This window comes from Euphorbia lathyris, chromosome 3 (assembly GCF_963576675.1).
Source record: "Euphorbia lathyris chromosome 3, ddEupLath1.1, whole genome shotgun sequence".
Taxonomy (NCBI): domain Eukaryota; kingdom Viridiplantae; phylum Streptophyta; class Magnoliopsida; order Malpighiales; family Euphorbiaceae; genus Euphorbia; species Euphorbia lathyris.
Genome location: NC_088912.1, coordinates 16,051,057 through 16,067,494, shown reverse-complemented (window position 1 = coordinate 16,067,494; position 16,438 = coordinate 16,051,057). Strand labels below are relative to the sequence as shown.

The following is a 16,438-nucleotide window of genomic DNA, read 5'->3' as shown; positions in this document are numbered from 1 at the left end:
CCTTTCGTGTTGCTTCGTTGAGCTTCCTGTAGTCAATGCACATCCACCATCCTGTGATTGTTCTTGTGGGGATGAGCTCATTTTTGTCATTTTTGACCACGGTGGTTCCTCCTTTCTTAGGAACAACTTGGACAGGACTGGTCCACATACTATTTGAAATGGATTAAATGATTCCAGCCTCGATGAGTTTCATGTGTGGGTTTAGCCTTCTTTGCGGTTGCACAATGGGTCGATGGTCTTCTTCCATTAAAATCTTGTGCATACAATTGTTGGGCCGATCCCTTTTTTATCCTTTTTCCATGCCAGAGCCTACTTGTGCTTCCTTAAGATGGTGAGCAATTGCTCCTTCTGATCTTTTGTCAATGTCGTCGAAATTATCACTGGTCTATTGTTTGGTGGGTCTAGGAATGCGTATTCTAGGTGATCGGGCAACTGTTTTAGTTCAGGACATCTTTCTTCGTCTCCCCTTTCTAGATTTATTTCAAGAAGTGTATCCGTTTCTTCTTCGTTGATGATTCCTTCAGTGCTACCACCTTCTTGTTCGGAGTTAAACACTTGTTCCTCCTCTTTATGTTTCTCCGTATTGAGTTATTCCTCCTGCAATAAGAGATTGTCATCATGCATATCAAGGAAATAACAAGAATCATCAGAAACTGATGCATAGCGAACAACTTCATGCATCTTAAACACTACTTCTTCGTTATTGATTTTCAGAACAAGATGTCCCTTCTGAACATCAATGACATCTCTTTCTGTCGCTAGAAAAGGTCGTCCCAAGATTATTGGAACTTACAAGTCTTCTGCAATATCCATTATGACAAAATCAATAGGCAATATGAAGTTTCTGACTTTAACCAAAACATCTTCGATTATACCCTTGGTGTATCGAATTGATCGATCCGCTAGTTGGACCGTGACCTTGGTTCCCATAGACCTAATTGCATATAAAGTGAGTATGGAATAAGGTTAATACTGGCTCCTAGATCACATAAAGCATTCTGAATAGTGAGTGTTCCTATTGAACAGGGTATAGAAAAACTCCTTGGATCCTTGAGCTTCTTTGGAAGTTGTTGCTTGGCTTGTAAGATTGATGAGTTGTCCCTGTTCACTTGTACCATAGCTACACTTTCCAATTTCTTCTTGTTGGTAAGCAGATCTTTCAAGAATTTGACATACATAGGCATTTCAGACAAGGCTTCGATGAACGGTATATTGATGTGCAACTTCGTCAATTGCTCCAGAAAGCTCTTGTGTCTCTTTTCACAATTCTGCTGCTTCAGTCGTTCTGGATATGGGACTCTTGGTTCGTAATGAAGTGCGACTGGTTCATCTTCAATCACCTGTTTATCCTTCTTAGGTTGGGGCGCAGGTGTTTGATCGTTAGACTTCGCTCCCTCTTCTTTACCCGCAACAAATTTTTCACCAATGTCCGCGACCTTCTTTCCTCCCCTTAGTATGATAACATTGACTTCTTCTTTCGGGTTGGTCACAGTGTTGCTTGGAAGTGCACCTTTTTCTTTCGAGGATATGGCTGTGGCAAATTGTTGCATTTGAGTCTCAAGATTCTTTATGAACGATTATGGCTGCTTCATGAATTGCATCATCATGGACTCTAAATCAGGCTTTCCTTCTTGTTGAGCATTTGATTGGCGCTGATAATGTTGGTTAGGTGGAATTCCTTGTTGTGGTGGATATGATGTTCGTGCATTTTCTTGTCTGTATGGCTGCTGCATAGTTGGTTGCCTTTGATTATCCTGCCAAGAAAAATTCGGATGACTTCTCCACCTTGGGTTATATGTGTTCGAATAAGGATTCGGTGGTTGACGAGCAATGAAATCACACTGTTCCTGCATTGATGAACCTGGTTTGGTTCCTGGGCAATCTATGGGTCGATGGGGTCCACTGTAGAAATCACAACCATCGGGTGATAGTATCTCCATAGGGGTCGAGAGTTGTGTGTTTACTGCTGAGACGTTCACCTTTCCCATTGTTTTGACCAGCTGTTCCATTTGTGAGGACAATTTGGTTATTGCCTCACTGTTTGCGCTATTTGTGACTCTCTTTCCATCGCTTCTCACCGAGTGCCAATTATAACTGGTATTGACCACTCTTTCAATTAGCTCATACAATGCTTGAGGTTCCAGTTCCTCCAGATTTCCATTGGCAACTGATTCAATTTGTATCTTGTATGCGTTGGTCACTCCATTATAGAAGTTCTGCACTTGCATCCACATGGGTATGCCATGATTCGGTACTCTTCTCAACAATTCTTTATATCTCTCCCACGCTTCAGATAAGGATTCATTGTCTTCTTGAAAAAAATGTGAGACTTCGTTCCTCAACTTGATGGCTTGTCTGGGTGGAAAATATTTCATCAGGAACAGGGTAGCCATTTCCTCCCAGTTCGTGATAGATCCTGGTTGTAGATTCTTCAACCAATTCCTGGCCTTATCCTTCAAAGAAAAGGGAAACAGGTGATTATCAGGTAACGAAATAAGCATACGAATTCTTCAAAACTTAAAGTTAAACAATCCCCGACAACGGCGCCAAAAACTTGGTATGTTAATATGGACGCAAACAAGTATACTAGGTCGTACGAGGTATTTGGTAAGACCAAGTGTCGTATTCCACTGGGATTAGAATTAAGTGAGAAGAATAAGTTACCTTAAGTGTTAGATGTAAAACTTTGAGTGTGTGAATGATATCAAATTAACATAAACAAAAACTAAACAGTGATAAGTGGAATGAATTCAAGATGAACAGGCACAGACCTAACTATACGCCTTCGAACAACTGTGCCTAACCTTTATCATTTAGTGAAGTATATTTGTATTCATGAGTTGGGTCTCTCCCTCATTGGTCACTAAGGTCCGGTGTCCCATTTCCAAAGATACTAAGTGAGTAATATTAACCAAGTGTCCTTGTGCTAACATACAAACAAGCATTAAGCAATAGGGAACATTCACAAAGAAACCCCAATATGTAGTAGTTTTCGTGTCCGTCCACTACAACATATGCCGATTAGTTGGTTCCGCTACGTCGGAGCACCGTCGTGTCATCTTTAGTAACCATAAAATAGACTTGATCTTAATCTATTCATTAAGCATACTGATAACACTCAATCATGGATAAAAATACTTCATTGATTAATAAAGGAAACTTACAGTCGCCGTTTAAATGGCTGGCTAGGCATGCACAAAGGATTACTCACTCATTGTCATGAGTGAACAACTTGTTCTTCCCAAAAACATTCTTCCGACAGAAAATATAAAAACAGAGAAAACCTAATGGTGGCGGTAATGCCGAGATCCCTATTACAGTAATATTCCCTTCCTATTTATACTCCCCTTACATCAACCCTAATTACAAGGGTAAAGAGTCACAAAAAGTAAATACAAGGACAAGTGAACAATCCTCCTACACTTGGCGCAAGATGGAAAACTGTCTTGCTTTCCACGTTTTCCCCTCTTTCTCTCTCCTATAGCTTGCTCGACCCGCGCGTTTATCCGTTTCCTTCCAAATGACCCGTTAATGCCGTTGTTTAAGCTGTTCTGTTCTACTGAAAGGCTGTTCGTGAGGATTCTTGTTTCGAACTGTTATTTTTGCCTGTTTCTTCCATTTCTGGTTGAAACTAAGACTTTGAAGCTCTTTCCATGAATATTCATCCTCTTTTATTTGCTCCATTTACTCGAATCATTGTGTATTAGGGAGTTATGTTTAGCCTCATAGCTATCTATTTATAACTAGGTTAAACTTAAAGCCTAACACTCGCCCTAACTGGTTAGGTTACGAGCGGGCCTTAAAGGGGTCAGTAAATGGACCAAGGCTTGTTTAGTCTATTTAATCCTACATTATATATTAAATTTAAATTTGTAAAAAAATGGAGTATAAAAATGCATAAGCCTTCTAAAATACTGGAGCCGCCCTAGTTTATCGACTTTGGAGGGAGATCTAATATCATACACAATTATCGTATTACACATGACTCAATGAGGTAATCCCTGCCAAACCAGTAACTGTTAATAGCATGTGGACCAGTCAAGGAAGACCATAAGGTCACACACATTCAACCCAAATCTTGCATCTTGATTCATAGAACAATAGTTACGGTGGGTGCAGTCGTTTCCTATTAACAATGGACCTCCACTATTAAGCAGCTACCATTGGGCTCTGCCTCATTTAAAGTACACAGTCCCATCCTCCTATAAATAAAAATGTACACAATACACTAAAAGGGAACATTCCTATTGCTCATTTCAACTACATTCTTTTTAGTATCATTCCTCTTTAACTATGTTAATTTAAGCATCAGTGTGAACCGTCGATCTTTACCCCTCCTTAATCTTTTATGTGTCTTATCTCAACCATTGAAAGAATCCCCAAATTATCACACTCACCCATGAATAAAAAAAATTATATTCCCATAGTTTTCTTTAGATTAAAAATGAAGGAACCTAACTTCCTAAGTCATGCCTTGAATTTCCAACATATTCCGAAAATAGCAAAAATATCTTTATCAAGTCAGTAAATGTTAACGTTGTTAGTAATTTTTCTTGATTTGTTAATTACATAAATCCAATTTCCTATGTTTCACGGTCTTTTAATCTTAATAGTTGAAGTAATTGATTTTAATTCTTATATTTACACGTGATTAATTTATTAATACAAACACATGTATATATAAAAATCGTTATTAAAAAACAATTCACTACTCTAGTTGATTACCTTATTTGGACTAAACAGTAAAAAATGAAATCAGAGAATTATCATCTCCCTTATAGAATAACCAGGCAAGAGAATTCATATTCATTTCATTCATTTCTCTTTGTTTTTATTTTTTTATTGCGCGAACCAAACGCCTCTAAATATCTAGTTGTAATATGAATAATAAGTTAATTTTAATTAAACACTAGCTGAAAGTGAAAGATGATCTTCAATTCACAAAACAATAATTTTTTTAAAAAAAAATATATAAAATATATTTTTGTTGTTGACAACAATGAAGCCTAGTCTAATGTAGCAGTTTGAAATTGTGTAGATATACCTTTTGCATTTCTTTAGCCGTGGATTCGGATAATATCATTTTTTATTTTTATGATTTCCATGTGAACTAAACTTTTGAATAATCTATTATATCATAGATTAAGTTAACATTTGAATATATATATAGTTTTGTCTCGTAATTGCATGCATTTGGACGAGTCAAAAGTGAAACGTCACTAATTACTTAGTGAATGTGTAGAAAAATGTTCAAAGGAATGCCCTTAGACTTTAGTCGTATTAAAGAACAATTAAAGTTTAGGATTTTATGAATTTACATAGGGAGGGGCTTGAGTCCTTCGACCGCCTGCACCACATAATCAGGAATAGTTTTGATTTTTCTGTTTTCACAAAATTTTGAGGTTATTGATGATTTGATTAAACTTTAATTCGGTATTTAATAAATGGGCTAATTACAAATCTAACCCAATTAAGAGGGGTCATTTACATATCTAACCCATTTTGATACGGGGCATCTTTCCCTAGGATCGGGTCCGGACGAGGGAAGTCGGAGGAAGAATCAAGCACGAGCAACAAGCGAGTAGGGAGGCCAAAACTGTGCCACACAATAAGTGGGCCACGCTCCACATGGTTTATTACACGCTCCGCGTACTTGAGGGTTTGATCTAGAGAAAAGTCCAGGAGGTCATCCATGCGGGGCTTGAATCAGGCACGCTCCGCGTAGAGTTAAAACACGCTCCGCGTATAAGAAGAAATGATCCAGAGAAGAGTTCAGCAGTCAAGGCACGCCCCGCGTATAATGAGTACTGATCCGGAGAAGAGCTCAACAGCCAAGGCACGCCCCGCGTATAATTAGGCACGCCCCGCGTGCCTTCAGCTTAATGAACTTGCTCCTTACTCGAGCTTCCTCCTTATTTACAATCCCGCCACTCCTTATTTACACCTTTGTCACTCCCTTATTACAACCATGTCACTCCCTATTTACCATCCATGCCACCATTGTTAATTAACCCATTTATCCCTTATCTTTATGTTTTACTTAGTTATGTAATTTGCCCTTTATGTAATTTGACAATTAGGGTTTTTGAGATGATATAAATTCATCTCTTTCTTTTTGTAATGTTTTAACTTTTTATCAATCAAATTATAATCTTCTTCAAGAAGCTTTGTTAAGGTTTTACCTTCAACAATGGGGATTTCATTATTCCTATGGATTTAGTCCATGAAACTTGGGATTCACTCCTTCTAGTTAGCTAGAGAAGAACATCTTTGTTAGTTTACGATTAAAACTAACACGTCACAAATTCAGATAAAACCGATCTGTATCAGTTGGTATCAGAGCCGATCGTTTTCCTTGAACGAAGACTTCTTTCGATTATGGTTCAACCAAATTTATCTCCAAGCTATGAAGAAACCATCAACAAGGGGTTGGAAACCTTTAACAAGGGGTTGGAAACCTTCAACAAGGGGTTGGAAAACCTCAAAGCCATGGTATTGAGGTATCATGAGAGTTGTAAGGAGGATTATCGGGTGATAGACGAGTTCACAAGGTTCAACAAGGGGTTGGAAAACCTCAAAGCCATGGTATTGAGGTATCATGAGAGTTGTAAGGAGGATTATCGGGTGATAGACGAGTTCACAAGGGATCTTAAGACATCTGTGAAGAGCCTCAAGCAAGAATGCTGAAATAACTCCCAACCCGCCCTAGAAGTTCCTCTTGAAGATCCATCACCAATCTTTTCTCCTTTACAAATTGAAGAGGTAAATCCCAAACTTCCAATTTCTCATATTGAAGTTGTGGATAGTCCAATTGCTAGGAAGAGATTGGATGTTTGTGATGTTATTTGTAGTGTTGAAATGGGTTTAGATTCTCATTGTGGATTATTTGATAATGATGATGTGAATGAGAATGTGGATTCATGTGTGAATGAGGAGGAAGATGTTCTTGTAGGTGAGGATGTTGAGGAAACCCGTGTCGCAAGGGATGCTTCCCATGTGTTTGATAAAATACCCCTTAAGAATAACTTTACTTGTGTGTGTGAGGAAAGTGGGGGTATTACTCTTGAGGAAGGGGAGAGTGACCTTGGGCTTATTAATCTCTTTGGGAAGAATGATTAAATTCCATTATGTGTGGAGATTGATGGCTATGGAGATGAGAGAGACGTTGGTGGTTCAACCATGTTGGGTGGTTGCATGTCTTGTGATTCAAGCGGCTTGGCACGTGAGTTGGTCGGCTTGAACTATAGGGAGAAGTGGAAGGAAACAAAAGGTCATGGGAAAATACGGATCGTGGATGAAGATGGAAATGAATTTGACTATAACCATGAAGAAGAGGAGATTGATGAAGAGGAGAACCAATCCGAGAATGAGCTTGTAATAAATGAGGAACATGATTATCGTGAAGGCGAATTCGAGGATGAGGTTGGAGAGAGAGAGCACGCTTCCGAGGATGAAATATGTGAAGATGGTGAACTTTGTCATAGTGCATATGAGTTTGATTATGATGAAGATGGTAGAGTTTACCATGAGGAGGATGAACGTCAAAGAGTTGAGTGGAACCAATATGGGGCTGCTCATGAGGAAGACGAAGATGGGGTCTACTATGATGAAAATGGGCGTCGGTGTGTTGAGTGGGATCGACACGGGGCTCCTTATGAAGATAATGAAGGTAGATTCTATTGTTATGATGAGTTGGAGGATGTTGAACGGAACTACAATGAAGATGTCTATGAGTATGATGGAGGACGGTTCCATCGTGAAGATGAGTTGGAAAATGTAGAGTGGAACCGAAGCGAAGAAACTTATGAGCATGATGATGGTCAGTTCCGAGATTACTATGAGTCAGGAAATTTTGGATGGAACCAAAATGAAGATGCTTATGATGAAGAAGAAAATCGGTTCCAAGATGAGGATGAGTCGGGAAGTGTTGAGTATGAAGACACCTATGAAGTTGATGATGATGGCAATGAAAACAATGCGTATTTGGTGACTAGGGTGCCAATGCCTAGTGAAGAGGAGCCTAGCCAACGTCATCGATTATTTAGAACTCGATGCTTAGTTCTTGGGAAGAAGTGTGAGATGGTGATCGACGGAGGAAGCCAAGTGAATATCATTAGTCGGTCCATCATGAGCAAGTTTGGGTTGGTTCCCGAGCCACATCCTAGACCTTACCGCCTTGGTTGGGTCAACGAAGTGGAAAGGCTTCAAGTTACTCATTGGTGTAAAGTTCCTTTCTCTATTGGAGCTTATGGGGATGAAGCTATGTGTGATGTTGTGGAGATGGGTGCTTGTGATGTGCTACTTGGTAGGCCATGGCAATTTGATTGTGATGCCTCACATGCGGGAAGAAGCAACACCTACACCATACACAAAGGCGGAATCCGATATGTCCTTACACCTTTGAAGAGTTCTCCTAGTAAGAAAACGGAGACCACTTTGGAAGATTGTCCAACTCGGGGGTTGAGTGTGAATGGGTGCATTGGTGGAACGGATAAGACATTGAATCATCTTGACTTGGGTTCCATGGAGGAATTAGCTAGCCTAATGAAGTCAAATCCAAAAAGGAGAATGAGGTTGAGAGGAGGAAGACCACCTTGAAAGCTTATCTAACTTGGAAGTTGAGTGAGAATGGATGCCTTGGTGGTACGGAAGAAATGTCGGTTCGCAATGAGTTGGGTTTGGTGGGTGGTTTGCCTAACCTTTCTCTTAATGAAGCTAAGACTAAGGAAGAGAATGCGATTGAGAAGGGAAAGAGCAAAGTTGGAAGTGAGGAAGTCCAGCCGATGTCCGAGGGTGACAAGCACATGTCTTTCAACGAGCCACCTAAGGGGTTTTCTAAAGGGCTTCCACTTTTGAGAAAGCTACCACGAGACATAACTTGGGATCCGGGAGATAGTGCACCTAGCTCTACATATAGTGATTTGAGCTCTAGAGAGGAGGAGGAAGGTTGCTCTATGAAGCCTATTGATATCACCGAGATGCCTAACACATGCCACATGCAAAAGAATCGAGTCACTCATTGGGTAAAATCTGAACTTATTCTTTTGTGCTTTGTTGAAATATATGTGTTGGAAGCTTGGTTGTGTATGTTGAGGGAGAACCTTTCCTATGATGAGCCCATGAGGGGTGATCTTGTCATGAGGAATGAGAGTTTTATATTGAGGGAGGATCTTTCCTATGATGAGCCCGTGAGAGGTGATCTTGTTTTGAGGAGTGTGAGCTTCATGTTGAGGGAGAACATTCCCTATGATGAGCCCATGAGAGATGATCTTGTCACGAGGGATGTGGACTTTATGTTAAGTGAGAACCTTCCCTATGATAAGCCTATGAGAGGCAAGCTTGTTGTGAGGGATGTGAGCTTTATGTTGAGGGAGAACATTTCCTATGATGGGACCATGAAGGGTGATCTTGTTGTGGGCTTTAGGTATTGTTTGTTGAAGGGGAATGGCTTCCTGTGTAATATAGAGAAGATGGAAGGAAGTCAAGACTTGGTAAATCCGGAATTCACTATTGTGCGCCTTATTGACATGAATGTGTGTGGGTATGCGTGGTGCTTGTTGAGGAAGCATCACCCTTTTGAGGAGTCAATGAGAAGCGATCTTGTGATGAAGAGAGTGGGGTTTATGAATCTTTGATGAATGGGGATAGCCGCCCGAGAGATGTTGAGAAGGTAGAAGAAATTCAAGACTTGGGGATTGAGGGCCAAGTTAGTAAGGTGGCAAGTCTTGAAGTTCCGGGATTGTTAACCCAATGTGAGGATGGAGCTACTATATGTGTACTTGGGTTCACTATAATGTGGGTTGACGAGTGTCACCGGGATATTCCGTTTGATGTGGGTCATGGGCAAGGAGAGATTGAGCATTGTAGTCGGGTTAGTGGAGTGAGCAATAGCAAAGTCCGGGCATATTCAAGTCAAAATCATGTTTGGGTTGTGAAGAGTACTCAAGGGATCGCTCCAATTTGGGTTGATATATGGCACCGGGATATGACATGTGAAGTTGGCTATGAGCGAGTGGAGATTGAGCCTAGTATCCGGGTTGATGGCGTGAGGAATATTGAGGTCCGGGCATATTCGACTCAAGGCCATGTTGGGGTTTTGAAGAGTGCTTATGGGATTGATTCTAATTGGGTTGATACGTGTCGTCGGGGCATTCAATTCGAGGTAGGCCAAGAGTGGAAGAAGATTGTATTGACTCCTCAAGTTCGTGATGGGGAGATCAAGAGGATCCATGGGTGGTCCGTGCAACCAAATGAGGGACGTTGGAAGATCATCCAATCAGTTATGGGGAAGTGGTTTGACCAGCTTCGCCAAGACATACCATTCGATGTTGGTAGAGCATCCGAGATTAGTGGAGATTGGGAGATGAGTACCACGGAAGATGAAGTCCGGGGTGAGGCACTTGTGGAGATATAGGGAAAAGCTCGTGAGGGGAAGGTGAATCCGACAATATGTGGAGTGGACTTCTTGAATTCATCTCGAACAACACTTTGGTTCGATTTGAGAACTTGGGTTCATTCATAACGAACACGTCTCATCAATATGTGGCAAGCAACTTGGGGTGAATCCCAAGTTCCATGGACTAAATCCATAGGAATAATGAAATCCCCATTGTTGAAGGTAACACCTTAACAAAGCTTCTTGAAGAAGATTATGATTTGATTGATAAAAAGTTAAAACATTACAAAGAGAAAGAGATGAATTTATATCATCTCAAAAACCCTAATTGCCAAATTACATAAAGGGCAAATTACATAACTAAGTAAAACATAAAGATAAGGGGTAAATGGGTTAATTAACAAGGGTGGTATGGATGGTAAATATGGAGTGGCATGGTTGTAATAAGGGAGTGGCAAAGGTGTAAATAAGGAGTGGCAGGATTGTAAATAAGGAAGAAGCTGGAGTAAGGAGCAAGTTCATTAAGCTGAAGGTACGCGGGGCGTGCCTTGGCTGTTGAGCTCTTCTTCGGATCAGTACTCATTATACGCGGGGCGTGCCTAATTGTACGTGGGGCGTGCCTAATTGTACGCGGGACGTGGCTTTGCTACTGAACTCTTCTCTGGATCATTTCTTCTTATACGCGGAGCGTGTTTTACCTCTACGCGAAGCGTGCCTGATCCAAGCCCCGTGTGGATGACCTCTTGGACTTTTCTCTAGATCAAACCCTCAAGTACGCGAAGCGTGTAATAAACCACGTGGAGCGTGCCCCACTTATTGTGTGGCACAGTTTTGGCCTCCCTACTCGCTTGTTGCTCGTGCTTGATTCTTCCTCCGACTTCCCTCGTCCGGACCCGATCCTAGGGAAAGATGCCCCGCATCACACTTTGCTTCCATTTTACCAAATTAGATCATTTCATCCACTTTGGAAAAAATTGCCCTTAGTTCTATTGATCGATGGATCGATTCCCGATATCAATCGTCAGCGATTTTTGAAGTATTATGTTCAATTTCCCGTAGAAATAGTATGTGTTTAGCTTATACGCCTGCTTTTTCTCACTGGTCTTGCATCTTTCTTCATCTATAATAGTATCGTTTCAATTTTATCAATTTTCCACCATTTTTCTCTATTGTTGTCGCATTTGTGATGAAATTTGTCGCATTTCGTCGCAAATGCGACAACTTTTGTCCCAGATGTGACGAATTCATCACAAATGTGACAAGAGTTGTCGTATCTATGACAAGTGTTTTCGCATTTGCGACGAAATGCGACAACTGTTGTCACATTTGTGACGAAATATGACAAATTTCGTCACAAATGCGATAACAATGGAGGAAAATGGTGGAAAATATAGAAAATTGAAACAATACCATTACAGATGAAGAAAGAGGCAAGACCAGCGAGAAAAGCAGACATATAAGCTAAAAACATACCATTTCTACGGGAAATTGAACATAATATTTTAAAAATCGCTAACGATTGATATCAGAAATCGAAGAAGATGAACCGAAGAAGAAGAAGAAGAACCAGAACCAGAACCAGAAGAAGAAGAAGAAGAAGATGAAGCGGAAGAAGAAGAAGAAGAAGAGGAAGAAGAAGAAGAAGCAGGAGCAGATCCATCGATCAATAGAACTAAGGGTAATTTTGTCCAAAATAGATGAAATGGTCTAATTTGGTAAGATGGAAGCAAACTGAGTTAGATATGTAAATGATCCCTCTTAGTTGGACTAAATTTGTAATTAGCCCTTAATAAATTGGGGATTTGACTTAAATCTTTGATTGGGTATTTGATAAATTGGGAGATTATTATATGATTAATATAAAATTAACTCATTGAGATTGTATTTAATTATCCAATTTGGGATGGTTCTGACTCCTTTATTTCTAAGAAATTTTGATATGGTGTTAAATTAGCATCCAAAAATTGGCACAGAAATGATCAAAATTTAGACTCTGTTACATCTAAATCCAAATTTATGATTTCTTTTAGTCTGTTAGCCCTCCTAAATAATGTTTTTACAATATTTATCTAAATATAAAACAAAAATAATTAATACTAAATAATTTTTTACTTGTTTAATTTATAACATCAATATATATTTTTAACTAGTTAATAATAATCATAATTGAATTGATGTAGAATGGTAAGCATGATTATTTACAATCTAAAGGTTTAGTATTTGAATCCCATCTTTATCAAATTTACGTTTTTTAAAAAGTAAAGGTGTCTGAAATTTGATTGGATCAAACCGCTTAAAGGTGTTGGGTCAACCGGTTCATGGCTCCGGTCCAGAATTATGACCAGTTCTAGTCGAATCGACCGATCCGGCTTGGTTCTTAAACCATGATAAAAAAAACACTATAAGTACAACACAATTTGTTATTTGTCACTATATTTTTTTTAATTCTATCTCATTTTTAATTATAGTCTAAATACTCAATATCCTGAAACACAAAATTCTCAATTATCGAACCAAATCTCATAAAGTTCGCAATTTCACAATCCAAAAACGCCAAATTTTCAAGAGTCTCCGATTAAGCCTACACCACGACCTTTTTATGATCTATATATGCGATATCCACTGAACCTCCAAAACTACATGTATTCAAATTGCAAACGATGAAGTCATAATATTGAAGTGTTTGGAACCCAGGCACAAACTATGGTCAGTTCAATATCGAGGTTCAAGTGGAACACTACACTTGACAAATGTTTATGCAATACTTCGTTATCAATTGCAAACGATAAAGCCTTTGGTATGAATTAATGGCTCGGTGATTTTTGGAAGCAAATCACTAATCATTTCAACATATATAAATCAGAAAGTCTTTGTTTACCAAAAAAAGATACGAGTTCCGTTAAATTTTACAAAATTAATAAAATAATCTTTGATTTTGTTGGATATTATTCTGAGATTGTTCATTTAAAATCGAGCCGCAACAAATCATTCATAGGTTAGGACCAAATTTGCACTATATTTGAAGTTATTATCTTTAGATTGTACTTCGATAGAAAAGGTTTAAACAAATAAATTTCCATATAGACTATGGAAAATTTCCCTCATTTAGTTGAAAGGAGGATTTTATCAACAAAGTGACCAAATTTTAGCTAAAACTCGGGGAGATGACATGATTTTTTCAATGGGGAGACTTGGGAATTGAACCCAAAGGAGAATTTTGCTCACATTGTCATCACAAGGATTAAAATTTATCTTCCATGGCTGAAGAGCTAGCACACGTAAGCATCAATCATGTAAGGTCCTCCAAAAGTGCTGATATTTGTGAAATGTAGCTCTGACCGAGGTCATGTCTGTGAGGTGCCGTTGGAATCGATGGAAGACACTAGAATGACAAAAGTTAGTATTGAGATTGTGAATAATAGTAATTGACAAGAGCTCTTTTAGTAAAGCATACGTTGTATACCTTGAGATTGAAATATTTATGAGTAAATTACATATGTGGTGTACAACCTTTGTATACCTTGAGATTGAGATTATCTTGGTGTCATCCGACTTCGGGTTGAGTTGTTACATGTGTAGAGACAAAAGAGGAAACAGAACAACTTATCGGAATGGAATCGATGTGTCGTGGACAAAACCATTGAGTTGAAAACGATTACTGCAGACTCTGGTGCAATCTGGAAGTCTGATTGTCAATCAAGGTTTACACAGCAAGCACCGACCTAGTGCACTCTAGGACGAAGCTTTGGAACAACAAGAATTTAATGCCCAGAGAAGAAATAATATTTTAGATGAAAATCAGAGAATCGGAAAACATGTCTTTACAGAACTACTAAGGATTCCTTTTTATTTTAGTTTGAAAACCGAACGTTGTGGTGGACAACGTTTGTGAAGAGAAAAACGTAATGGTTGAATAAAAATAGGGATAGTGGAGATAAGATTTCAACTGCTTGAGAATTAGTCAAAAGGTTTAAAATATTTAATGGCCAAATAAAAATCGGGCCTAGTCCGGTCAGGACACGCGGGCGTCGCGTGAACGTGCACGTGTGGTATATTTTGTAAAACCCACTAAACACAATTTAATATCTCATTAAACCCAACCTAATATAAACCCTTCAACTCACTCATAAGTTTCCCATGTGGGATACATAAAGTTACAAAGCAAAAGCAATGGCTAGAAAGCCATTTTACCTAAAGTCTCTAACAACATGCCCACCAGCGTCCACCTAGTTATGCCCCAAATCAACATATCGTATGACTCTGATACTAGTTATAATAGTCTGACTCAATACCATATAGATATTTTTCGCTTCAGCCAAATTCAACACATTGGGCTCACAATTTTAGAAATTCTTTTTTATAAGATCCTCTCACTCTCTCTCTATTTCTGATGTGAAATCTAATTCATTCCTACCACATCATCATTTATTCGAGCCATTCCTTGCACAACTGTTCTATCCTAGCGTCATCACGCCGGATCACATCTTTTCTTTATGTTTGAGGACGTGATGATGTTAAAAACATGTTATGAAAGAAAATGACCAGATGATTCGGTAGAATACAACTCTTTCAAGAAGAAAAGCTGATTTACAAGTGTCACCATCTACATCTAACTCTTCTGAGCCGGTTCTGGGAAAGTCGGCATAGACACCCGTCTAGAATCTCCAATTTAGGGGAGTTTCCTATTCGAAATTTATTTTAATTATAATATAATAATAATAGAGATCTCAATTTTTAAAAATTATCTTTATAAAAAATTATTATCCCATATTTGGATTTTAATAGTATCATATCTATAAAACGAGAATGTAGTATGTTAAAATGGAATAGAAAATTGGGCTGAGCAAAATAACCGGTAATCCATTACCAAACCGATAATTGAACAACAACAACAACAACAAAGTCTTAGTCTCGAAATGATTCGGGGTCGGTTAACATGAACCATCATATAAAATCGTGAAATCAAGTCGTATCAATAACACAAATTCTCTCCCTCCACTCTGTCCTATCCACTACCATTTTTTCCTCAATCCCCAATAAACCCATATCACTCTCGATCACCCTCTTCCAAGTTTGCTTAGGTCTTCCCCTACCTCTCACCCCTACATCCCTTTGCCACTTTTCAGTCCTCCTAACTGGCACATCAAGCGTTTTTCGTCTTATATGGCCAAACCACCTTAGTCAGTTTTCTCTTATTTTATTCTCAATAGATGTAACATTTACTTTTGTCCTAATTATTTCATTACTCAACCGATCCTTTCTCATATCACCACACATCCATCTCAACATACGCATCTCCGCCACCGACATCTTATGAATGTGACAGTGTTTCACTGCCCAACATTCCGTACCATATAACAATGCTGGTCTGATTGTCATGCGGTAGAATTTTTTCTTCAATCTATTAGGCATGTCGGAGTCACAAAGGAAACCCGTAGCACTCTTCCACTTCGACCAACTAGATTTAATCTTATGAGCAACATCTCCATCTACTTCTCTATCCGTTTCGATAATAGAACCTAAATACCGGAAGCAATCTGAGGCCTGAATAACTCTCCCATCTAGGGTGATTGTCCCTGCCTCCCTACTCTTGTCGCCGCTAAACTTACACTCCAAATATCATGTCTTATTTCGGCTCAACTTAAAGCCTCTAGATTCCAAAGTTTGTCTCCATAGTTCCAACTTCCTCTCCACACCTTCTTTCGTCTCATCAACCAACATAATATCATCTGCAAACAACATGCACCATATTATACCATCTTGGAGTGAACTCATCAGTTCATCCATAACGATGACAAAAAGAAATGGGTTAAGTGCAGAACCTTGATGCAGAACCGATAATCGAACCGAAATTTTAATTTGGTGCGGTTATTTTAACATTCTGGTTCGGTTCGGCTTTAATTTTGACTTAGTTTGGTAACTGGTTATCGATTCGATTACTGAAAAAATATATCGGTATAACCGATAGCCGAACCAAACTAATTATATAAATATAAAAAGTATAATTTTATTTTTACATATATAAATAACTTATAAAATATA

At 38.9% G+C, this 16,438-nt stretch overlaps 1 non-coding gene across 1 annotated transcript; it reads left to right on the top strand.

The window, feature by feature from the left end:
* The first annotated feature begins 2,238 nt into the window (after positions 1-2,238).
* Positions 2,239-2,345, top strand: LOC136225219 (small nucleolar RNA R71). Its single transcript, XR_010686945.1, has one exon. It is a non-coding gene; the product is annotated as a small nucleolar RNA R71 (small nucleolar RNA).
* The last annotated feature ends 14,093 nt before the right edge of the window (positions 2,346-16,438 follow it).